The following is a 26,406-nucleotide window of genomic DNA, read 5'->3' on the forward strand; positions in this document are numbered from 1 at the left end:
TGCACCCAGAGTAGAACTCCCAGAAAAAAGTTTCCCAAACACAGCTGAGAGGAAAGAGAAGGGGGCTGTGGCTCAAATGCCAGGGACTCTGACTATTCTTACTGCAATTGAGTAGATTTTCTTGAATTAATGTTTCTCTGTTTGCTGTATGGCCTTAGGACAATTTCTGGAGCTATAATTTCATATAAATATATTTATTAAATATATGTATAAATATAATTTTCATCAAATGGTTGTCTTGCTGGGAAAAGGGTCTGCCAGGCTCCTCACTGCCATTCTGAAAGTCCCTCCACACTCATATTTAACTGCTGTTGCTGTTAGTTACAAATCCACATCATAAGCCATTCAGGAACTTAAAGTTATCTGTTCTCTTCCCTCTTCCTTTGAGCAGGATAATACCTTAGCCAGCGCAGATAGATGAGAATCTATACTGGTTTTGAAAACCTCCAGAGAAAAAAATTTCACAGCCTTCTTTAATAACTTAAATCAGTGCTTAACAACTCTTACTGCCAGGAATTCCTTCCTTGCATATAACCGAAAGCCCACATGCTACACTTTAAAGGCTGTTGCTCCTCATCTACCCTGGAGGAGATAAAGAACAGCTGTTCACCACACAGCATATTCCCCTCCAGGAGGAACCATCTCTAGCCTCCATTTTTTAAATCCTCCTTTGGCCCTGTCATCAGAATAAATAATCTTAATATTTCCTCATACTTTTTTTCAACTGAGGAACAACCTTTGTGTTCTCTTCTGAAGTCTTTTCACTCTTGCCATTACCCTTTTAAGACTGGAGATGTTTCTCAAAGTGAGGTCTAAGCCCTCTACACGTGAGTCTCATTGGGCGCTTATTAACTATGCAGATTCCTGTGCTTCATCCTGACTGTGAGCCATAAACCTGCCCGTGGATCTGGGAATCAGCATGCTAGAAAATTCCCTAGATGACTCTTACGCGCTAAAGTTTAACATTCTCTAGGTTAGATTGAAACCTGCATTACATCACAGGTTGAAACACCTTGCCTGCACAGAAGAGTCACATGGGAGCTTTTAAAATCCTAATGCCCAACGTATAAACCAGTCCAATTAAATCAGTCTCTAGTGGTGGCACCTGGGTCAGCAGTCTTGTTCACGCTCCCCAGGTGAATTCCAAGTGCAGTCAAGGTACTTTCTCCTGGGCAAGGACTGATAGTGTTTGCATTGGAGCAGCTACTAACACAACCCTAAGGTTAGTTCTCAATGTTAACTGAGTGAATTAGACTGAAATTTTGTTCCCAGAGCCATGCTCATTGTATAGCCCGTTTTCTTTTATCTGTATCATGGCTATTTAATTGAAGGCATGAAATTATCTCTATCATAGTGAAGATAAATCTCTTTTCACTGTTTTAGAGGAGAGTTGACTTTAAGGAGGGAGAGGCAGGACTTCCGGTTTGGAAACCTGTAAGGTGAGAGATACTGAGAGACGCCTGTGTGAAGATTCCTGCTCACCACCGTGAGACCTGGAAGCGCGGATGGTGAGTGTTAAAACTTTCACGTTGAGTTTTGTCAAGATTCCTTTCATGTACCACCTCCCTTGCCTACCCTGACTCTCATTCCGTCATCCCACTGGGGGAATCTGGACGTTCTGCCGGCACCACCCGGCAGTGCGTTTTTTCTGCCCACACTATGGGCCCTCTCCTACCCCCAACCCGAGGCGTCCGCGATTTCACAGGGAAAAGGTCGACCCCCTAGGTGTTCACGTATGGGCAACACCTAGTGTAACAAACTTACCGCCCAAGGCACAAACCTACAACCAAAGACATAGAAGCTGGTAGATGAATTTGTCCCCTTTTCTCCACGGCTTCTAACCCCGTCCATTCCATTCAACGTCTGAAATAAACATTACAAAGTTTTGAAAGGGCGGTTCTGAGGGATCAGTTGCACTTCGTGTTGGTGAACTCGGTAATACTTAGTTGTGTTTCTCTCCCTCCTTCCCTGCTTAACTGCGCCGTCCTTCATCCTAATTCCAGGGGTCACTGCCCCTCAAAAAATGGCATATAAGGAAGTAAAGCCGTTTCTGAGGAGCGCAGATTAGCTAGACGGTATGCCATTCTTTTTCACATCCTTTCCTGTCCCAGTGCCCGGTACAAATTAGGAGCCCAGGGAATATCGACTGACATGAACATGGAACAGAGAACTATACACAGGAAGGAGTGCACCAAAGCTATCTATGATGAGAATATCTTGGTGAGAAAATAATCAAAAGATAATTTAATTTTCCCATTTATTAGCCATGGGACCATGGGCAAATTGGCATTTTGAATATTCAAATTATTTAACTTTGTAAAGTGGGAGTCTGAGTTGAATCTGAACGTTATGAGGTTCATTTGAGAAAGTATTAATTGCAGTGTTGTAAATATTATGAAACCAAAGCATCAAGTTATTGCTTTAGTATCAGTCTTATTAGGTAGCTTTTTTTTACTTCAGATTTTAAGGGTATTCCGTATGTTAGCTATTAAGACACATTAGTAAGAATTTGGAAAAGCTGTGTGAGAACAGGATCACCATAATTAAGAATTGTGATTACCTGAGGTGAACAACTACAAGTTTGCTACATATTGTGTTTCTTTTTTTCCCAAGTGTACAAGTCAGTATTATTAACTATGATACCTTGCTGTCCATTACATCTCTAGGTCTTAATTTGTACCTGGAAGTTTGTCCCTTTTCACCATTTTCACCCATTTCCCCACTCCCTCACCCTCCCACTCCACCTCTGACAATAACCAGTTTGTGCTCTTTATCAGTGAGTTTGATTTGTTTGTTTATTGTAGATTCCACATATAAGTGAGATCATACAGTATTTGCCTTTGCCTGTCTGATTTATTTCGCTTAGCATAATGCCTTCATGGTCCATCCATGTTGTCACAAACAGCAGAATTTTTCTGTTTATGGCTGAATAATATTCTATTGTACATATACCACATCTATTTTCTTTTCTCCCAGTTTTATTGAGATGTAATTGAGACACAGCATTGTATAAGCTTAAGGTGTACAGCATAATTTGATTTACATATAACCTGTAATGATCATTACAACTTTAGTGAATATCCATCCATGTATGTACAAAATTAAAGAAATAGAAGGAAAATTCCCTGTGATGAGCTCTCTTAGAGTTTACTATTAACAACTTGGATGTATAGCATACAGCAGTGCTAATGATCATCATGTTGTAGTTACATCCCTAGTACATACTTACCTTATAATTGAAAGTTTGTACTTTTTGACTGCCTTATCTGGTTCCCCCTCCCACCGTTCCCCACCTCAGGTAACCACAGATCTGATCTCTTTTTCTGTGAGTTTGTTTTTGAAGTATAATTGGCCTGCAGCACTGTTAGTTCCTGTTACACAGCATAGTGATTCTGTATCTCTGTACATTTCAGATTGATCAACAGGATAAGTCTAGTTACAATGTGTCACCACAGGAAAATTACATAGTTATTGACTATATTCCCCACACTGTACATTTTATACCCATGACTCATGCTGCAACTAGAAGTTTGCACCTCAATCTTCCTCACCTGTTTCCTCCCTACACCCTCACTTCCCTCCTATTTGACAACCATCTCTTTATTCTCTATCTGTAACCCTGTTTCTGTTTTGATATGATTATTCCTTTTCTTTTTTTTAAATTCCACATATAAGTGAAATATAATTTTCTTTTCTGTGTAACTTATTTTACTTAGTATAATACCCTCTAGGTCCATCCATGTTGTCACAGATGACAAGATTTCATTCTTTAAGGCCAAATAATGTTATATTACATATATGTATATACAGGCATACATATACACACACATATATAGTTAGTTGATGGACAGATTGCTTCTGCATCTTGGCTATCATAAATAATGCTGCTATGAACATTGAGATGCATGTATCTTTTCAAATTAGTGTTTATTTTCTTTAGCTGTGTACTCAGGAGTGGAAATGCTGGATCGTATGGTAGTTGTGTTTTTAGTTTAAGAAAACTCTACACTGTTTTCCACAGTGGCTGCACCAATTTACATTCCCACCAGCAGTGTACAGGAGTTCCCTTTTCTTCACATCCTCACCAACATGTAAGTGATACTATTGTGTTTTTAGATTCACATATAAGTGAAATCATATGGTAATGTTCTTTCTCTGTGTAATTTATTTTACTAAGTAGAACACCCTCTAAGTCCATCCATATTGTCATAGATGGCATTATTTCATTCTTTTTATGGCTAATATTGCATTCTTTTTATGGTTAATATTCCATTTTGTGTGGTATATATATATATATACACATACACACACATACACACACACACACACACACACCCCGTAACTTCTGCATACATTTATCTGTCAGTGGACTTTTAGGTTGCTTCCATGTCTTAGCTATTGTGAATAGCGCTGCTGTGAACATTGGGGTGCATGTATCTTTTCAAATTAGAGTTTTCTCTGGATATATGCCTCGGAGTAGGACTGCTAGATCATATGGTAAATCTATTGTTAGTTTTTAAGGAATCTCCATACTATTTTCCATAGTGACTGCAACAAACTACATTCCCACCAACAGTGTAGGAGGGTTCTGTGTTCTCCACACCCTCTCCAGCATTTATTATTTGTAGACTCTTTGATGCTAGTCATTCTGATAGGTGTGAGGTGATATAGCATTGTGGTTTTGATTTGCATTTCCCTGATGATTAATGATGTTGAGCAGATCTTTTCATTTGTCTGTTGGCCATCTGTATGTTCTCTTTGGAAAAAATGTCTATTCAGGTCTTCTGTTCCTTTATTAATTGGGTTTTTTTTTATTTTTGATATTGAGTTGCATAAGCTGTTCATATATTTGAATATTAGCCCCTTATGAGTCATATCATTTGCTAGTATCTTCTCCCATTCAGTAGGTTGTCTTTTTCTTTTGTCACTGGTTTCCTTTGCTGTACAAAAGGTTTTAAGTTTCAGTTGGTCCCATTTGTTTATTTTTGCTTTTTTCTTTTGCCTTAGGAGACATAGCCAAAATAAGTTTCTGTGATTTATAAAAGAGGTTTCTGCCTATGTTTTCTTCTAGGAGTTTTATGGTTTCCAGTCTTACATTTAGGTCTTTAAAGCATTTTGAGTTTCTTTTTGTATATGGTATGAGAAAATGTTGTATTTCATTTCATTGCATATAGCTATCCAGTTTTTTCAGCACCACTAATTGAGACTGTTTTTAACTCATTGTATAATCTTGCCTTCTTTGTTTTTAGATTAATTGACCATACGTGCATGAGTTTATTTCTGAGCTATTTTTTTCCACTGATCTCTGTCTGTATTTTTTGTGCCAGTATCATACTGTTTTGTTAACTGTAGCTGTGTAGTATAGTCTGAAGTCAGGGTGCATGATACCTCCAGCTATGTTGTACATTCTCAAGATAGTTTTGTCTATTCAGGGTCTTTTGTGTTCCATTACAAATGTTAAGAGTTATTTGTTCTAGTTCTGTGAAAAATGTCAATTCGTATTTTAATAGGGCTTGCCTTGAATCTGTAGATTGCCTTGGGTAGCATGGTCATTGTAACAATATTTTTCTAATCCAGGAACAAGATCTATTTTTCCATCTGTTTCTATTATCCTCAGTTTCTTTCATCAGTATCTTACAGTTTTCCAAGTGTGGGTCATTTACCTTTATAGTTAGATTTATTCCTAGGTGTTTTATTCTTTTTGATGTGATGATAAATGGAACTGTTTTCTTAATTTCTTTTTCTGATAGTTCATTGTTAGTGTACAGAAATGCAAAAGATTTCTGTACATTAATTTTTTTTATTTCCCACTTTTACCAAATTCATCGATGAAGCTATAGTAGTTTTTGGTGGCATCTAGGATTTTCTATGTATAATATTATGTCATCAGCAAACAATGACAGTTTTACTTCCCCTTTTCCAATTTGAATGCCTTTTATTTATTTTTCTTGTCTGAAAAAGTCTAGCTGTGGCTAGGACTTCGACTACTATGTTGAATGAAAGTGGCAAAGGTGAGTATCCTTGTCTTGTTTCTGATCTTAGAGGGAGTACTTTCAGATTGATGTAAGCTGTGGGTTTGTCATATATAGCCCTTATTATGTTGATGTATATTCACTCTATATCCACTTTGTGGAGTTTTTTTTTTTTTAGTCATAAATGGATGTTAAATTTTCTCAGAAGTTTTTTCTGCATCTTTTAAGATACTCATGATTTTTATTCTTTAGTTAATGTGTATCACATTGATTTTGCTGGTATTGAACCAGCTTTGCATCTCAGGGATAAACCCCACTTGATCATGTTGTATGATCCTTTTAATATATTGTTGAATTCAGTATGTTAATATTTTATTGAGGTTTTTTTACATCTTTGTTCATCAGTGATACTAGCGTATAATTTTTTGTGTGTGTAATAGCTTTGTCTGATTTTGCTATAGGGTTTTGCTGGCTTGTAGCACAAGTTGAGAAGTGTTCCTTCCTGTGCAGGTTTTTTGAATAGTTTGAGAAATATGAGTGTTAACTCTTCTCTAAATATTTGGTAGGATTTCCCTGTGAAGCCATCTGGTCTTGGACATTTGGGAGTTATTTTTAAATTACTGATTCAATTTCATTACTGGTAATTGGTCTGTTGATATTTGCTATTTATTCCTGGTTCAGTCATGGGAGATTGTACTTTCCTAGGAATTTGTCCGTTTCCCTTAGATTGTCCATTTTTTTATGTGTACAGTTGTTCATAGTAATTTCTTTCAATCCTTTGTATTTCTGTGGTGACGGTTGTAAATTCTTTTCCATTTCTGATTTTATTGATTGAGGTCCTCTCATTTTTTTCTTGATGAGTCTGCCTAAAGTTTTATAAATTTTGTTTATTTTTTTTAAAGAATCAGCTCTTATATTCACTGATCTTTTCTATTTATTTCAGTCTTTATTTCTACTCATTAAAATTTTTTTTTCTTCTACTAACTTTGGGTTGTTTTGCTGTTGTTATTTTTCTTACTTATTTAGCTATAAGTTTAAGTTGTTTGAGATTTTTCTTGTTTCCTAAGGTAAGATTGTATCACTATAAACTTCCCTCTCAGAACTGCTTTTGCTGTATCCCAAAGATGTTAGATTATTATGGTTTTCACTGTCATTTGGCTCCAGATATTTTTTTATTTCCTCTTTGATATCTTCAGTTACCCATTGGTTGTTTAGTAACATATTGTTTATCCAAATGTAGTTGTATTTTTTGCATTTTTTTTTCCCTTTATAGTTGATTTCTAGTCTCAGCCTTCTGGTCAGAAAATAAGCTTGATAGGATTTCAGTTTTCTTAACTTTACTGGGACTTGTTTTGTGGCCTAGCATGTGATCTATTCTGGACAGTGTTCTAGGTGCACTGAAAAATACAATGTATTCTGCTGCTTTTGAATAGAATGTTATATATATGTGTGTGTGTCTATATATATGTTATGTGTATATATAAGTTCATTTAAGGCCAGTGTTTCATTATTGGTTTTCTGTCTATATGATCTATCCTTTGATATAAGTGGGGTGTTTAAGTCCCCCTACTATTATTGTGTTACTGTCAATTTCTCCCTTTACATCTGTTAATGTAATCCAGCAGCATACTCACCTCTGGTCACCAGAAATATATGCTCCAGGGGAACTCCCTGTGTGACTGCTTAGGTCCTTCTGTTGGACTGAGCTGATTACTGTGGGTAGTCTGTTAAGCATGGCTAGACCCTAGTCTGATTGGTTGACAGACCTTGCCTTGTGTGTATGCTACCTGCTGTTGGTAGTCAGGGCTGTGTAATGAGGTGGCTGGCTACAATACCCTGAGGGATCCTGGGGCTAGTGCTGTCCCACTGGTGGGCGAAACGATGTTCTGGGTTGGCAGGTTGTAGGGCCAGGGTCCTTGTTCTAGTGTGGTCTAGTATACTGGTGGGTGGGGCTGTTTCCTGACATGGCTGGCTGCATGGTCTCAGGTGTCCTGAAGCTAGTGTCAGTGTGGGATGAGTGAAGCCAGACCCTGGGCCAGCTGGCTGACAGGCCCAAAGTGTCCCAGAGCTGGGTAGGTGGGTGGGGCTGGGTCCTCACATGGCAGGCTACAGGGTTGTGGTGGTTCTGCGTCTGGTTTCTGACCACTAGTATGTGAGGCCAGGTCCTGGGGCTAGTACCAGCCCGGTGGCAGGCAAAGCTGTGTCCCAGGGTTTCTGGCTGCAGGGTTCTGGGGGTCTCAGAGTTGGTGTTGGCCCACTGGTGAACAGGTTCTCTGCCTGTTAGGACCAGTTCATGGGGTGGCTGTGGGCTCAGTTGATCTTAAGGCAGCAGGCCTGTTGGTGGGTAGGGCTGTGTCCCTGGTCAGCTAGCTGCTTGGCCTAAGGCATCCCAGAATTGCTCTTGTCAGGCTGGTGGGCAGGGCCAGGTCCTGTGGCTAATAGGCTGGAAGGAGGATTTCAAAATGGCACTTGTCGGCATTAGTGTCCTCATGGTGGAACAAACTCCCAAAAATGACTGCTGCCAATGTCTGTGTCCCCAGAGTGAGTTCCACTTGCCTCCTGCCTGTCTAGGAGACCCTCCAAGATCAGCAGGTGTGGCTGACCCAGGCTTCTTTCAGATGAGTACTTCTGTCCTGTGTCCTGGAGTGTGTGAGATTTTGTGTGTGCTCCTTATGAGTGGAGTCTATTTCACACAGCCCTCTGGTTCTGAAAGTAAGGCCCACAGGCCTTCAAAGCCAAATGTTCTGGGGGCTCTTCTTCCTAGTGCATTACCCCCAAGGCTGGGGAGTTGATGTGGTGTTTGGACCCTTCATTCTTTGGGGAGAAACACTGCAATTGTAATTATAATTATCCTCCCTTTTGTGGGTAGGACTCCTGGAGGTGTGGATCTTGGCAATATTGTGTTTCTACCCCTCCTAACCTCCTACCATTTTCATTTTTGTTCCTTGTATACATACCCTTAGTTGTAGAAGATCTTTTCTGTTAATCTACCAGTCTTCCTCATCAATGGTTGTTCTGTAAATAGTTGTAATTTTGGTGCCTATGGGATGAGGTGAGCTTAGGGTCTTCCTACTCCACTTTCTTGCCCATTCCTCTCTCCTGTACCACATCCTCTTTATCCTTTCATCCGTTGGACATTTGGTTGGCTTCCATGTCTTGGCTTTTATAAATAATGTTGCAGTGAACATGGGAGTGCATATATCTTTTTGAATTAGTGTATTTATTTTCTTTGGATAAATATCCAGAATTCTAAATACTGGATCATAATGTAGTTCTATTTTGTATTCTTTAAGAAACTTCCATACTCATTTCCATAGTGGCTACACCAATTTACATTCCCACCAACAGTCACAGTGTTCCATTTTCTCCAAATCCTCACCAACAGTATTATTTCTTCTCTGTTTGATAAGAGCCGTTCTAACAGGTATGAGGTGATATCTCATTATAGTTTTTGATTTGCATTTTCATTATGGTTAGATGATGTTGAGCAACTTTTCACTTATCTGTTAGCCATATGTATGTCTTCTTTCGAAAAATATTCAGACTCTCATCCATTTTCTAATTGGATTATTTGATTTTTTTTTGTTATAAACTTACACTAGTTCTTCACATATTTTTCGATATTAATTACTTATCAGATACATGATTTGCAAACGTCTCCTGTTTGGTAGGGTACTTTTCTAGGATGGTTTCCTTTGTTGAAATTTTAGTTTGATGTAGCACTACTTATTTTTGCTTTTATTGAGGAGACTGTCTTTTCCCCACTGTTTATTCTGGGCTACTTTGTAAATTAATTGTCCATATATGAATGTGTTTACTTCTGGGCTCTCTATTCTGTTCCACTGATCTGTGTGTCCATTTTTATGATAATAACATACTATTTTGATTACTATACCTTTGTAATAAAGTTTGAAATTAGAGTTTGTGACGCTTCCAGCTTTGTTTATCTTTCTCAGGATTGCTTTGCTATTGAGGGTCTTTTGTGGTTCCATATAAATTTTAGGATTATTTGTTCAAGTTCTCTGAAAAACGCCTTTGGTTTTTTGATAGTGGTTGCATTGAATCTGTAGCTTGCTTTGGGTAGCATGGACATTTTAACAATATTAATTCTTCTAATCCATGAACACAGAATTTCTTTCCATTTATTTGTGTCTTCTTCAGTTTTTTTCATCAGTGTCTTACAGTTTGTACTGTACATGTCTTTCACCCACGTGGTTAAGTTTATTCCTAGGTATTTGTTTTTTTGATGCAATAGTATGTGGGATTATTTTCTTTTTTATAATTGACATATAATATTTTCTTTTTCATAAATGACATTTTTTATAATTTACTTATAATATTAGTTTCAGATATACACCACAATGATTCTTTATATGTATATATTGCAAACTAATCATTATAATGTTCAGTAACATCCATCACCCTACATGTAGATAAAAAATGTATTTTTCTTGTGATGAGAACTTTTAAGATGTACTCTCTAAGCAACTTTCAAATATACAATATAGTATTAGCTATAGTCACACATGACATCCCTGTGACATTTATTTATTTTATTTTTTATTGAGGGTAACATTGGTTTGCAACATTGTATAAGTTTCTTGTATATACAGTTATGTTTCGACTTCTGTTTACCCTGCAATGTACTCACTACTGAAAATCTGGCTCCCATCTGTCACCATGCAGTTGATCCTCTTTACCAATTTCACCTTCCCCCATTCCCCTTCCCTTCTGATAACCACTACTCTGTTCTCTGTACCTATGTGTTTTGGTTCGGTTTGGTGTGGTTTGTTCATTTGTTTTATTTTCCACATAAGCGTGAAATCATATGGTAATTGATATAATATTGATTTTATGACAAACTTAGAGCTTTTAACCCTCAGTTGCAGAGCATTGGTATATGTTTCTATTTATTTGTGTCTCTTCCATTTCTTTAATCAGTGTCATAGTTTTCTGGGTATACTTTTACCTCCTTGTTTAAATTTATTCCTTCATGTTTTATTTTGATGCAGTTTTAAATAGGATTGTCTTATTTAATTTCTCTTTCTGAAAATTCATTACTAATATATAGAAATGCAACAGAATTCAGTACATTGATTTTTTGTATCCTGCGACTTTACTGAATTTATTTATTAGTTCTAATGCCTTTTGGTGTGGAATATTTATGGTTTTCTATATACAATATGTCATCTGCAAATAGTGATGGTTTTACTTCTTTCTTTCCAACTTGGGTGCTTTTTATCTCTTGTCTGATTGTTGTGGCTAGGACTTCTGATACTCCATTAAACAAAAGTGCTGATAGTGGATATCCTTGTCTTGTTCCTGATGATAGAAGAAAAGCTTTGCTTTTCATTGATGAGTATGATATTAGCTGTGGACATTTCACATGTGGCCTTCATTATGATGAGGTGTATTCCCTCTGTGCCCACTTTGTAGAAAGGTATTTTTTAAAATCATAAATGGATAATGAATTTTATCAAGATTTTTCTTCATCTGCTGAGATGATTATATAATTTTATGCTTCATTTTGTGAATATGGTGTATCATATTGGTTGATTGGTGGCTATTAAACCATCTTTGCATTTCTGAAATAAATCCAACTTGATTATAACATAGGATCCTTTTAATGTATTGTTGAATGTAGTTTGCTAATATATTGTAGAGGATTGTTGCATCTATATTCCTCAGGAATATTGGCCTGTTATTTTCTTTTTTTATAATCTATTTTGTTTGATTATCAGTGTGATGCTGGCTCCACAGAATTATTTTGGGGGCATTCTTTTCTCTTCAGTTTTTTTAAATAGTTTGAAAAAGATAGTTATAACTCTTCTTAAATGTTTGGTAGAATTCGCCTGTAAAGCTATCTGGTCCTGGACTTTTGGTCATTGAGAGTTTTTTGATTACTAGTTCTATTTCATTACTAGTGATTGGTCTGTTCAGATTTTCTATTTCTTCCTGATACATTCTTGGAAATTGTATGTTTCTCAGAGTTTGTCCATTTCTTCTAGGTTGTTCAATTTGTTGGTGTATAATTGTTCATAGTAATCTCTAGTGATTTTTTTTTTTTAATTTCTGTAGTGTTGGTTTCAACATTTCCTCTTTCATTCCTGATTTTATTTATTTGGGCCTTCTGTCTTTTTTTCTTGGTGAATCTGGCTAAAGGCTTATCAATTTTGTTTATCTTTTCAAAGAACAAGCTCTGGGTTTTATTGATCTTCTCTGTTGTTTCGTTTAGTCTCCATTTCATTTATTTCCATTCTGATCTTCATTATTTCCTTCCTTCTACTAACTTTGGGCTTTGTTTATTCCTCTTTTTGTAGTTCCTTTAGGTATAAGTTTAGATTGTGGAGATTTTTCTTGCTTCCTGAGGTAGTCCTTAATCACTATAAGCTTCTCTCCTGCTACTTTTGCTGGGTCTCATAGCTTTTTGGAACATTTTATTTCCATTTTTATTTGTCGCAGTGTATTTTTTAAATTTTCTCCTTGATATCTTTGAGTCATTGATTGTTTAGTAACATATTGTTTACCCTCAAATGTTTGTTTTTTCCAGTTTTCTTCTTGTAATTGATTTCTAGTTTTATACTGTTGTTACCAGAAAGGATGCTTGCTATGATTTCAGTCTTCTTAAATTTATTGAGACTTTTTTGTAGCCTAACATGTGATCTGTCCTGGAAAGTATTCCATGTGCACTTTAAAAGAAATAGCATCTCTGTACATGCTACTGTTTTGGTTTTCAGTGTTCTGTATACATATCTATTAAGTCCACTTGGAGTACTATGTCATTTTGGGCCAGTGTTTCCTTATTCATTTACTGTCTGGATGATGTATCCATTGAGGTAAGTGTGATGTTAAAGTCCTTTACTATGACTGTATTATTGTCAGTATCTCCCTTTAAATCTATTAATATTTCCTTTATATATTTAGGTGATCTCTCATAGGCAAATCTCTCATAGGCAGCATTTATATGGGTCTTATTTCTTCACCTATTTAGCCACCCTTGCATCTCTTGATTAAAGCATTCAGTCCATTTACATCAAAAGTAATTATTGATCGACATATACTTATTACCATTTAATTAATTGTTTTCTGGTTGTTTACATAATTCTTCTCTATTCTTTCCTTATTCTCTTTTCTCTTCCCTTGTGATCTGATGACTTTCTTTAGCGTTATGTTTGTATTCCTTTCTCTTTTTGTCTGTTAAATGTTTTTGCTTACCATGAGGTTCATATATAACAACCTATGTATATAGCAGCCCATTTTAAGTTGGTGGTTGCCTAAGTTCAAGTGCATTTTACAAGGATTATGTTTTTACTGCCCACTTCCCATGTTTTAAGTTTTTTAGATCATATTTTAGATCTTTTTGTTTTGTGTGTCACTTACTACAGTTGACTCTTGAACAATGCAGGGAATGGGGACACTGACCCTCCATGCAGTTGAAAATCAGCATGTAACTGGACAGTTTGTCCTCCATATTCACAATTCCACAGCTGTAGATTTAACTCACTATGGATTTTGCAGTACTTTAGTATGTGTTTAGTGAAAAATGTCTGCATATCAGTGAACTTACACAGTTCAAACACATGTTGTTCAAGGGTAGCCTGTAATTATTTTATATATAGATTATTTTACTGCTTGGTGTTTAGCCTTCATACTAGTTTTATATATGGTTAATTCGCTGCTTTTACTAAGGTTTGCCTTGAAGATATTGCAGATTTGTTTTTAGATCACCAAAAACAAATGTCACAATGAAGCGAGTCACACAAATTTTTGGTTTCACAGTACATATAAAAGTTATGTTTATACTCTATTATGGTCTATTAAGTGTGCAGTAGAATTACATATAAAAATAATGTACATATCTTAATTAAAAATACTTTATTGAAAAAAAGTGCTAGTCATCATCTGAGCCTTCAGTGAATCATAATCTTTTTGCTAGCAGAGGGTATGGCCTGACTATTGATAGCCGCTGAATGGTCAGAGTGGTAGTTACTGAAGGTAGGGGGGTGGTGGCAATTTTTAAAAGTAAGACAAAAATGAAGTTTGCCGCATCAGTTGACTCTACTTTCATGAACGATTTCTCTGTAGCCTGTAATGCTATTTGATAGCATTCTTCCCATAGTGGAACTTCTTTCAGAATTGGAGTCAGTCCCCTCAAACCTTGCTGTTGCTTCATCAACCTAGTTGATGTAATATTTTAAATCCTTTGTTGCCATTTCTACAGTCGTCACAGTATCTTCACCTGGAGTAGTTTGCATCTCAAGAAACCACTTTCTTTGCTCATCTATAAGAAACAACTCATTCTTTCAGGTTTTATGATGAAATTGCAGTAGTTCAGTCACATCTTCAGGCTTCAACTCTAAGTTTAGCTATCTTGCTATTTCCACCATAGCTGTAGTGATTTCCTCTACTAAAGTCTTGAACACCTCAAAGTTATCCATGAGGGTTGGAATAAACTTCTTTCAAACTCTTGTTAATGTTGATATTTTGACCTCTCCCCATGAATCATGCATGTTCTTACTGACAATGAAAACAGTGAATCCTTTCTAGAAGGTTTTCAATTGACTTGGCCCAGGTCGATCAGAAGAATCACTATCTATGACAGCTATAGCCTATGGAATATGTTTCTTAAGACTTAAAAGTTGAAATTACTCCTTGATCCATGGGCTACAGAATGGATGTTGTATGAGCAGGCATGAAGACAACATGAATCTCATTGTACCTCTGCATCAGTGCCTTTGGGTGACCAGGTGCTTTGTCACATCATTGCTTTTGGGTGACCAGATGCATTGTCAATGAGCAGTAATATTTTGGAAGGAATCTTTTTTCTGGGCAGTAGGTCTTAACAGTGAGACCTACTAGCTGAAATTCTTCTATATTGCTGTCTTGAACAGGAACCTCTTTTTTTTCTGTTTTCCAAGAAGATGGAAGAAATACCTAATGAAGTATATCAGGACATGCAATACTTTTTCTTCTTTTAATTGCAGTTCTAAAATGTTAGGTAATAAATAGTCTTCCACTTGGTTAAGCACTTAAGTGACTGGTGCTACATCTTTGTAATCACAGTAGCTAGAACTGTGTTTACCTTAATTTGTACCTATAAAGTGTCTTCTGTGTGTATGATTAAATAGGTTGAGTAATTATGCTATGGTATTTGTTGGCTGTTACCAAAAGCTATTCACCATCTGGGCCCATTTCTATAAGTGGCAAAGGGATAAAAATGGTGTTGAGTCAGAAGTATGCAGAAGGGTGTCCCAGTGATAGCAGAAATCTCTGTTCTGTGTTCCCAAAAGTTTGGGTCCTTTACCCCTACTACCATTAAAGATGGGTGATTGTAAGTGGGATAGACCTGACATTTAATAACTTTAAATGTCATATGAAGAAATGTATTTCCCTTTCAAAGATCTTTCAGGCTTTTAGAAAAACTTAGGTAGTTCTAAAATATCTCTCCCAAATGTGCCGGTCTCTCTCTCCCCGCCTCCCTCCATCTCTCTCTTACTTTAACAAACAGCAAAGCTAGGGCTGAGAGCATTTGACAGCAAAACTGCCCAGCTGGAATTTAGTAAAACTGGATTATTTTTGTTATATTTATTGTTAGTTATCTCAAGTGGTATTGTCTTGTCCCTTTACAGTAGTGACATAAATTTTCCTTCAAAAAATGTGTTTAGATTTTTTTCTATAAGTAAGCAATTTAAGGAAAATATAAACAAATAATACAGATGGCATGCAGATTTTTAAAATATTAAAATTGTCTGGGACTGAAGTCTGATAATCGCTGAATCATTATCAAGGATTCTCTCTGCAGAGTATATGAGATCTCCTGTTCTCTAGCCTAGAAAATAAATGAGTGCATTCTTTTCCTTTTGTATGTTTGCTTCACATTTTAATATGAGTAGTAGAAGAAAAACCTAGTTTTTTGTTTTGTTTTGTTTTTGTTTTGCCTTAACTAATAAAGTTGTATTTTCCCCTTAAGTCAGTCCTAGAGGGGTTTCAGCTAGAGCTTCATGGGTTGTGACTGTTAAGGATCACTCTTGATCAATACTCATCAGAGAAAGCCAGAATAAGAATTCAGCTGGCATTCTAGGCTTAACTGAAGGAGGACCTCAGTCATATTCTTTTACATATAAGATTGGTTTTCTAACACATACCCCTAAATTTATGTTATGTTTGTTCTTTCTGTACACTCTGTCTCAGTTGCCCTCTGACAATTTATGTATGGAGACCTAGAGAGACTAATGGGCAGTGATCTTTAAGAAAAAGTTTCACAAGCTATAAAGCTGATGACAGAAAAGCAACTTAGAGGGGATTAACTCAAATACATTTTTTTCAGACCACTAATGAAATAGCTATTTGCAAGGCACACGTATAAAATAAAAATTTAGGTTCTAATCCATGCATGCATTTTATTACCTTATCCACTTTTTTTTTTCCCTCTCTTGGTTTAAAATCTACATTATTTCTTCTGTGTGCTTTCTGGTCATTTGAATATGTCATATGTCTTAAAATGACCAGAATACATGGCAAATAAAGCTACTCACATAGCAAATAATTGCACAGATTTTTATAAAGTGCAAAGTCTCTCCAAACCAAACAATTTTTTATCAATAAGTGTTCTAGACAACTCTATGAATGAAGAAGCAGTCTGGTCACTGTTGTGAGCCACCTCAGAGATAGCAAGATTGAAGTTAGGTTGATTTTTTTTTTTTTTTTTTGGAAAACCAAAGAGGACAGTTGAAGTATTTATCTAAGAGTTTACATAAAATAAAATAACAAATATTGCTGTCACTTAGAAGAAGATGGAAGTGGGTATAGAAAGGGATTTTGACCTAATTATTGTGGTTAGTTGTCCAAGTGATCACATTCATTGGGTAAGTGTTGATATTGTTTAATGTGATAGATTTAATCACAAGTTCCAACCAAACAGTGGGTAGAACTTAAAAATACATTGAACCAGGACTGACTTGGATGTTACTATGAGGATTGCTCTTTGTTAAAATTATTGTGGGATTAGCATTTTGAGTTAAGTGATTCCAGTTTATATCTCATGGGGACTTTATTTAAAATTACAGAATTTTGGGAAGGAGAGACCCTAGAAGGTAATTCTTTCATTAGGCCAAACCACAGTTATACCAACCTAGGGAGTCAGACTTCGTGCTTTCATGAACTCATAGAGTGCCCTTGAAACCAGAAAAAGTGCTTCTTCCTTTGGGTTTATGTTGCTCTACTTCAGAGCTCCCAGCTTGCCAGCTGGGGTGTAGGCTGGATTTCAGCCCTCACTTTGACCCTTAGCCAGTAACCTACACAACAGTATGAAGCAGCCCTGAACAGAATCAAGGATTTCTAAAGCATCACCAGGAATATATCTTTTTGCACCTCTTTTGGTAACTCGTTTGAATGTTTAACAACCAATCTCATCAAGAAAGTCTTTTCTATAGTTAACCAGCTTCCTTGACAAACTAGGTTGCTTATATATTCTAATAACCCTTCTAATTTTTTTACAAGAAACCCACTGCTGTTCTCATTTTTGAAAAAGAGATGCCCTGTGATAGCCATGATTACTGAAATTTTCCTCAAGGAAAGCACTGATTCAGGACTTGCGATGATTTCATCATTGACCCAGTAGCCCTGGGAGCACAAAGCCTCAGATAAGAACAGAGCTTATGTGGCAACTCAGTTTCTATCAGGTGGAATTATGCAAAAATCCAAAAGACAGTAATTGTTAGGTCCATTAAATTAACATCTGTGACAATAAATATAATAAAAACATCTTTTAATGCGATTTGCTCCACCAGCCCAATATTTAAATGTAATTAATTTTAAACTTAAAAACATCTTTCAGGATAGAGGAGGCCAAGATGGCGGAGTAGTAGGATGCTCGTAGCTCACCCTCTCCCACAGATACACCAAGACTCACATCCGTGGACCCACTCAGCCAACCAGAGCACCTGCAGAACTCCCGACAGAACATTGTCCTCTTCAAAAGACAGAGACGCCAAAAATCTGTTAGGAGAAAGGAAAAAAAGAAAGACGAAAAGGCAAAACAGTGCAGGACCGGTCCCGCGGGGAGGGAACATCAAAAGAGGACTGGTGCTTGTTTGCTGGGTCTCCCCCTCTCCAACGGAGATGCCAGCAGGACGGAGGGGGAGCCTCCAAAGCTCGGATCTGTACGGAGCAGCCCTTGACCTACAGAACTAAGTTAAACGGGCATAGAGGGTCCCTGCGACACCCAGCCCGAGACCCAAGCTGGGGGCTGGGACAGGCTGCCCTAGCCGGGCAGAGGATGGGGACGGCTGCACTGAGGCAGCCCCAGGGGACTTCAGGGGGCTGCGCAACGTGGATGTGTGGGTGCACGGGGCAGAACAACCTGGGCCCTCCATAAAACAGCACAGCTGATGTGTCCTGGGGGGAATGCTGCATACTGCCATCTCTGAAAACCCACGGAAGGTTTTCGGCGAGGAGAGGCGGGGCTCAGGCGCAGCCACCATATCCCATGGCTCTTGGCACCCAGGTGGGGGCGGGGGCGAAACCTGAATCCGTGCCTGGGGGCTCGGCAGCCTCAAAGGCCAGACAGTGACTTGTTTGCAGCCCGAGTCAGATAGGATCCTTCTGCTCTGCTGCCTTGCAAAGTTTGCGCCACCAGGACAAACAAGGAGCTGAGTTTGGACACGGAGCAGGTGCGGGGCTGTTCTGTAGTCTTCCCAGGGCCCGCCTGCAGAGTGGGGACCAGGGGCAGAGTGCGCAGCAGCACAGAGCCGCGGAGTGACCAGCGCCAGGAGACGGCGGGTGGCCCCTTGCCTTTCCGGCAGGAATGCTGTGCTGGGAGGGGGTGCCATCTGCTTGCCGACAGGCACTGGGAGCAGCACAGACGAGGGTGCCAACAGAGGGCCCCTGGAAACAGCAAGTTTTTTCCCTACATAGACATTAGATAGATAAATAAACTCCTTTCCAAGACCACAATAGATAACTGATACTCCATAAGCCACAGTGCCAGAGAGATATGAGCAAGATGACGAAGCAGAGAAACCATTCCCAATTAAAAGAACAAGAGAAATCCCCTGAAAGAATGATCAATGAAATAGACATCAATAGCCTACTAGATCAAGATTTCAAAAAAAAAGGAGTGATCAAAGTATTGAAGGAACCAAAAGAGATAGTGTTTAGAGATATAAAATACGTCAAAAATGAAATCGAAGCTATAAAGAAGATACAAGTAGAATTGGTAAACTCATTGGCTGAGATGAGAACGGATCTAAAGGCTGTGCAAAGCAGACTAGATAATGCAGAGGAACGAATTAGTGATCTAGAAGACAGGACAATAGAAAGCACCCAATCAGAACAACTGCAAGATAAACAAATAAAAACAAATGAAAGCAACATAAGGGACCTATGGGATAATACAAAGTGTGCCAATCTTCACATAATAGGGAAGAAAGATCCAAAGGGGATTGAAGAAATCAAGACTGAAAACTTCCCAAACTTAAAGAAGGAATCAGATATCCAAGTATAGGAAGTTCAAAGGGTCCCAAACAGGGAAAACCCAAACACCCACACCAAGACATGTCATAATCAAGATGGCCAGAGTCAAGGATAAAGAAATGATCCTAAAGGCAGCAAGAGAAAAGCAAAGAGTGAGTTACAAGGGAACCCCCATAAGGCTCTCAGCTGATTTCTCTACACGAACACTACAGGCCAGAAGGGAGTGGCAAAATATATTTAAAGTCCTGAATGAAAAAGAGATGCAGCCTAGGATACTTTATCCAGCAAGGCTATCCTTTAGGATAGAAGGAGAGATAAAGAATATCACAGACAAGCAAAAACTAAGAGTTTAGCAACACTAAACCCATGCTAAAAGAAATATTGAAAGGTCTACTCTAAATAGAAAAGCAGCAAGATGCTACAGAAATGAGAAACTCATAACTGGAAAGGTGATAACTCATGAATTACAAGTAAAATAAACATGAAATTGTAAAAGACATCGAAATCATTAAGAGTGGGAGAGGGAACCAAGAAAATATAGAGTATTTTTTCTTTCTTTCTTTCTTAAATTTTCTGTTCTCAGTAGGATGGGTTCAAGATATAGTAATGGGCTGATGGACTTACAGAAAAGGGTAACCACAAGCCAAAAACTTACAAGGGAGTCACAAAAACTAAATAAAATCCATGATAATACAAAGGAAAATTACCAAACCACCAAAGGAAGAAGAAAGGAACAAAGAGGAAATACCAAATCAACTGCAAAGATAAGTTCAAAATGGCAATAAACACACATCTATCATTAACTACTGTAAATGTTAATGGACTAAATGCTCCAGTCAAAAGACCTAGAGTGGCAGACTGGATAATAAAGCAAGAGCCTTCAATATGCTGCATACAAGAGGCCCACTTAAGGGAGAAGGACACATATAGATTGAGAGTGAAAGGATGGAAAAGGATATTCCATGCAAATGGAAAAGCCAAAAAAGCAGGTGTTGCAGTACTGATTTCAGACAAAATAGACTTTAAAACAAAGGCCATAAAGAAAGATAAAGAAGGACATTTTATAATGATTAAAGGAGTGATACAAGATGAGGATATTACACTCATTAATATATATGCACCCAATATAGGAGCACCTAAATACATAAAACAATTACTAACAGAGATAAAGGGGGATATTGATGGGGATACAATCATAGTTGGAGATTTTAACACCACATTAACATCACTAGACAGATCTTCCAGACAGAAAATAAATAAGGCAAGAGAGAAATTAAATAATACAACAGAAAAATTAGATTTGGTGGATATTTTCAGAGCATTATACCCCCCCAAAAATAGGATATACATTCTTTTCAAGTGCACGTGGAACATTTTCTAGGATTGATCAGGTACTTAGGCACAAAAGAAACCTCAACAATTTTAAGAAGATAGAAATTATCTCAAGCATCTTTACTGACCACAATGCCATGAAACTAGAAAACAACAGAGAAACAAAGGAGAAAAAAAGGAAAGCATGCAGATTAAACAATATGCTATTAAAAACCAATGGGTTAATGAGGCAATCAAAACTGAAATTAAAAAATACCTTGAGACAAATGAAGCACAACCACACAACATTATGGGACACAGCAAAGGCAGTGCTAAGAGGGAAGTTTATAGTGATACAGGCCTTCCTCAAAAAAGAAGAACAATTTCAAACAATTTAACCCACCAACTAAAAGAACTAGAAAAAGAAGAACAAAAAAACCCAAAAGGCAGCAGAAGGAAGGAAATTATAAAGATCAGGGAGGAAATAAGTAAAATAGAGATTTAAAAAAAAAAATCAATCAAACCAAAAGCTGGTTTTTTGAAAAAGTAAATAAAATTGACAAACCTCTGGCCAAACTCACAAAGAAGGAAAAAGAGCACAAATTAGCAAAATAAGAAAGGAAAATGGAGAAATTACAACAAATAAAATAGAAATACAGAATATCATATGAGAATATTACGAAAAACTATATGGAACCAAACTGGATAACCTAGAGGAGATAGACAAGTTTCTGGAAACATACAGTCCACCAAGACTGAATCAAGAAGAAACTGACGACTTGAACAAACTGATCACTAGAAATGAAATCGAAATACCAATAAAAAACCTCCCTACAAATAAAAGTCCAGGACCGGACGGCTTCATTGGGGAATTCTACCAAACATACAAAGAAGAACTCATACCAGTCCTTCTCAAACTCTTCCAGTAGATTGAAAAGGAGGGAATACTCCCAAACTCATTCTATGAATCCATGATCACCCTGATACCAAAACCAGGCAAAGACACTACCAAAAAAGAGAATTATAGGCCAATATCACTGATGAACAGAGATGCCAAAATCCTCACCAAAATATCAGCAAATAGAATCCAACAACACATAAGAACAATTATACATCATGACCAAGTGGGGTTCATCCCAGGGACATAAGGGTGGTTCAACATAAGCAAATCAATCAATGTAATACATCACATCAACAAGAGAAAGGATAAAAACCACATGATCATCTCAATCGATGCAGAAAAAGCATTTGATAAAATTCAACACCCACTTACGATAAAAAGTCTCGCCAAATTGGGTATAGAGGGATCATACCTCAACATAATAAAAGCTATATATGACAAACCTACAGCCAGCATAGTACTCAACGGTGAAAAACTCAAAAGCTTCCCACTAAAATCTGGGACAAGACAAGGATGCCCACTATCACCACTCCTATTCCACATCGTCTTGGAAGTCCTAGCCACAGCAGTCAGGCAAGACAAAGAAATAAAAGGGATCCAAATTGGAAAAGAAGAGGTAAAAGTGTCACTATATGCTGATGACATGTTACTATATATAGAAAACCCTAAAAGATCCACACAAAAACTACTAAAGCTGATTGAAGAATTCAGCAAGGTAGCAGGTTACAAGATTAACGTTAAAAAATCAGTTGCATTTCTTTACACTAACAATGAATCAACAGAAAAAGAAACAATCCCCTTTAAAATAGCACCCAAAGTAATAAAATACCTAGGAATAAATCTAACCAAGGAGGTGAAAGAATTATACACAGAAAACCATAAACCATTGATGAAGGAAATTAAAGAAGACTTTACAAAATGGAAAGACATCCCACGCTCTTGGATTGGAAGAATCAATATTGTTAAAATGGTCACACTGCCCAAGGCAATCTACAGATTTAATTCAATCCCTCTCAAATTACCCAGGACATATTTCACGGAACTAGAACAAATCATAATAAAATTTACATGGAACCATCAAAGACCTAGAATTGCCAAAGCATTACTGAAGAGAAAGAAAGAGGCTGGAGGACTCACCTTCCCAGACTTCGGACAATACTATAGAGCTACAGTCATCAAGACAGCATGGTATTGGTACAAAAACAGACATATAGACCAGTGGAGCAGAATAGAGAGCCCAGAAATGAACCCACTAATCAACTAATTGGTCAACTAATTTTCGACAAAGGAGGCAAGAATATACAATGGGATAAAGACAGTCTCTTCAGCAAATTGTGTTGGGAAAACTGGACAGCAGCATGTAAATCGATGAAGCTAGAACACTCCCTTACACCATATACAAAAATCAACTCAAAATGGATCAAAGACTTAAACATAAGATACAGTAAACCTCTTAGAAGAAAATGTAGGCAAAACATTGACATACATCTCAAAAATGTTCTCCTAGAACAGTCTACTCAAGCAATAGAAATAAAAGCAAGAATAAACAAATGGGAACCTAATGAAACTTAGAAGCTTCTGCACAGCAAAGGAAACCATAAGTAAAACAAAAAGACAACCTACGGAATGGGAGAAAATTTTTGCAAATGAAACCGACAGAGGCTTGATCTCCAGAATATATAAGCAGCTCGTACGACTTAATAAGAAACAACCAAACAACCCAATCCAAAAATGGGCAAAAGACCTAAACAAGCAATTCTCCAAGGAAGACATACAAATGATCAACAGGTACATGAAAAAATGCTCAATATCACTAATTATCAGAGAAATGCAAATCAAAACTACAATGAGTTATCACCTCATACCAGTCAAGAGTGGCCATCATTCAAAAATCCACAAATGACAAATGCTGGAGAGGCTGTGGAGAAAGGGGAACCCTCCTACACTGCTGGTGGGAATGCAGTTTGGTGCAGCCACTGTGGAAAACAGTATGGAGATTCCTCAAAAGACTAGGAATAGACTTACCGTATGACCCAGGAATCCTGCTCCTCAGCATATATCCAGAAGGAACTTTACTTCAAAAAGACACCTGCACCCCAATGTTCATAGCAGCACTATTTACAATAGCCAAGACATGGAAACAGCCTAAATGTCCATCAACGGATGACTAGATTAAGAAGAGGTGGTATATTTATACAATGGAATATACTACTCAGCCATAAAAACCGACAACATAATGCCATTTGCAGCAACATGGATGCTCCTGGAGAATGTCATTCTAAGTGAAGTAAGCCAGAAAGAGAAAGAAAAATACCATATGAGATCACTCATATGTGGAATTAAAAAACAAACAAACAAAGAAAGCATAAATACAAAACAGAAACAGACTCATAGATGTAGAATACAAACTTGTGGTTGCCAAGGGGGTGGAGGGTGGGAAGGGACAGATGGGATTTCAAAATTGTAGAATAGATAAACAAGATTATACTGTATAGCACAGGGAAAGATACACAAGATCTTATGGTAGATCACAGAGAAAAAAAATGTGACAATGAATACATATGTATAACTGAAAAATTGTGCTCTACAGTGGAATTTGACACAATATTGTAAAATGATTATAAATCAATAAAAAATATTTTAAAAAAAAACTTTCAAATTAGATTTTAGGATTAAATTCTGTAGTTCCCTGAAAGTGAAATGGGAAAATATAATTTGAGTATTTTGAGCTGTTTTAGATATCCATGGGTATTTTTTTTTGTTCCAGATCATTAGGAGTCTCAAAAACTTTTTTTTTTTTGCCCTGCTTAAGAAAAAAAAATCAGAAAAGGAGGTGACCTTTAATTTAAGAAGGCTAGAATTATCATATCATGCGGAATGTTTAACTTGAAAAAAGACAATGTCCTCATCAGGCTTGCTTTCAGGAACCTAATTGTAAATTTGACATTATTTGTATAAAATACATTAAAACAAAAAGATGTAAGCTGAATTGTTATTAAATTTGTGCAAATGTAGTCACTAAATTATAACAGTAAAGCATTATTATGCAAATTGGAGCTAATTTTACAATATCTCTATCCACTTGTTTACAGTACAGTAGAATTATGGCACTGTTTTAAGCAGAATAGAATGTTGTATGAAAGTGTTTTTAATTTCAACCATTTTTACTCTCTTCAATTTTTTTTTTTTTTTCGGAGCATGGAAAAGAGATTCAACATGGAGAAAACAAGGGCACATATCTCCTGCGTTGTATACTCAAGAACTTAGCTAATTAATATTTTCCATGTGCTTTTAGATGCAGAGATGAAGATGGGCTCTCTTCAGAGGTGCACAAGCTTCCTCTTTTCAGTTTTTATGAGATGTCAGATAGAACTGTCTACAAAGACTTGCTCCAAGGAATATTTTTAAGAGAGATTTTTAAGAGATTTGTTTTGAGATGAAGGGCTACTTGAGTATGAGGCATCCTAAGTGGTCCTCAGCCTCCAGCTGTGTTGCTTAGCAGAAAGGGTTAGACAAGGCTGCTCTGATGTGACAGTACAGGATTACATTCGGAACAGCACTTAAGGAAGGTCTGGGGAAGAAGACAAGACCACTATCCATCCAATGGAGAAATCACACTGAATAAACAGTTTTAGCAGGAGGTCAGTGAATGCTGCTTCAAAGGAAAATCCCTTCCTCTTCTTAGATAAGCAAAAATCAGTGTGTCTGGAATTCGCTTGTGAAGGGCATTCTGCTTCCTGTTCCCTTTAAAATCCTTGTTTTATCCTTCCTATTACTCAGCGATTTCATATAAGCTAAACTGTCAGCGTATGAGAAACCTCTCTGCCAACAAGATGAATTTTTTTTTTTCCAGAAAACCTTGCCAAGTTCATGAGCCAAGAAATAGCTGAATTATAATGGCTGGAACTTCAAAGAGAAAGAAGAGTGAAAGGTATTAAAATATTTTTGTAAAAATCCCTGACTCTTAAAATCAGCAGGGGCTGATCAATCTGAGAATAACATAGTAAATTTTATGGATGGGACATTGAGGGGGCTGGATATCTGGTAATAAGAAGGTGCCCCCAGGTGGATCCTTCTTGCCTAGTTAGTCCCTGGGGGGGAAATGTGACTATAAAATTCAAGGAAGAGACATGCCAGATGAATAGGATTGCAGTGTTATTCTTTTGACTTAGCACAAGTTGCCCTGCTGATGTGATTCACTTTTTTTTCCTTTGTTTTGGCATCTTCCAAAAATCTGAATACAAAGTCTCTTGATTTTCTTCCATTTACATTAACATGAGCCAATTTATTATTTTCCTAGTTGTTTATTTGGTATGCCCTCTATGACAACTATAGGGACCTTTTTTGTTCACTCTAAAGCCTGCTTTCTGTACTTTCGCTCTCCTTTGTGAAACCTGCTGTACAGAAATGACCGTAAACTCAGCAAGGATGCCTCTTCCAGGGGACTTGGCATTTAAACAGAGATCAAACGTTAAGACTAACAAGACACATTGCCTTCTAAATGTAGGCAGTAGTATTTTACTCCATTATCAATTAGAAATTATGTTTGATTGCTAGTAACAGAGACTAGAAATAACAGTGACAAATAAATGGGTTTCTCTCACATAAAGGAAGTCCAGTGATAGGCATTTCAGGAGTTTGGGTGCTCTACGATCATCAGGGATGCAATCCCTTCCAATTTTCTGCCTCTTTATTTTGAAAGCATACCTTTCATCCTCAGGTTCACCTTGTGGTCTAAGATGGGTGCTG

The 26,406-nt window shown here is 37.2% G+C and overlaps 1 long non-coding RNA gene across 1 annotated transcript; it reads left to right on the plus strand.

Annotated features, from left to right (window-relative positions):
* Positions 1–1,296: 1,296 nt before the first annotated feature.
* On the plus strand, positions 1,297–26,406 carry LOC116662647. Its single transcript, XR_004318625.1, has 3 exons — positions 1,297–1,514; positions 24,194–24,202; positions 26,397–26,406. It is a non-coding gene; the product is annotated as an uncharacterized LOC116662647 (long non-coding RNA).

The sequence above is a fragment of the Camelus ferus genome, chromosome 3 (genome assembly GCF_009834535.1).
Source record: "Camelus ferus isolate YT-003-E chromosome 3, BCGSAC_Cfer_1.0, whole genome shotgun sequence".
Classification (NCBI taxonomy): domain Eukaryota; kingdom Metazoa; phylum Chordata; class Mammalia; order Artiodactyla; family Camelidae; genus Camelus; species Camelus ferus.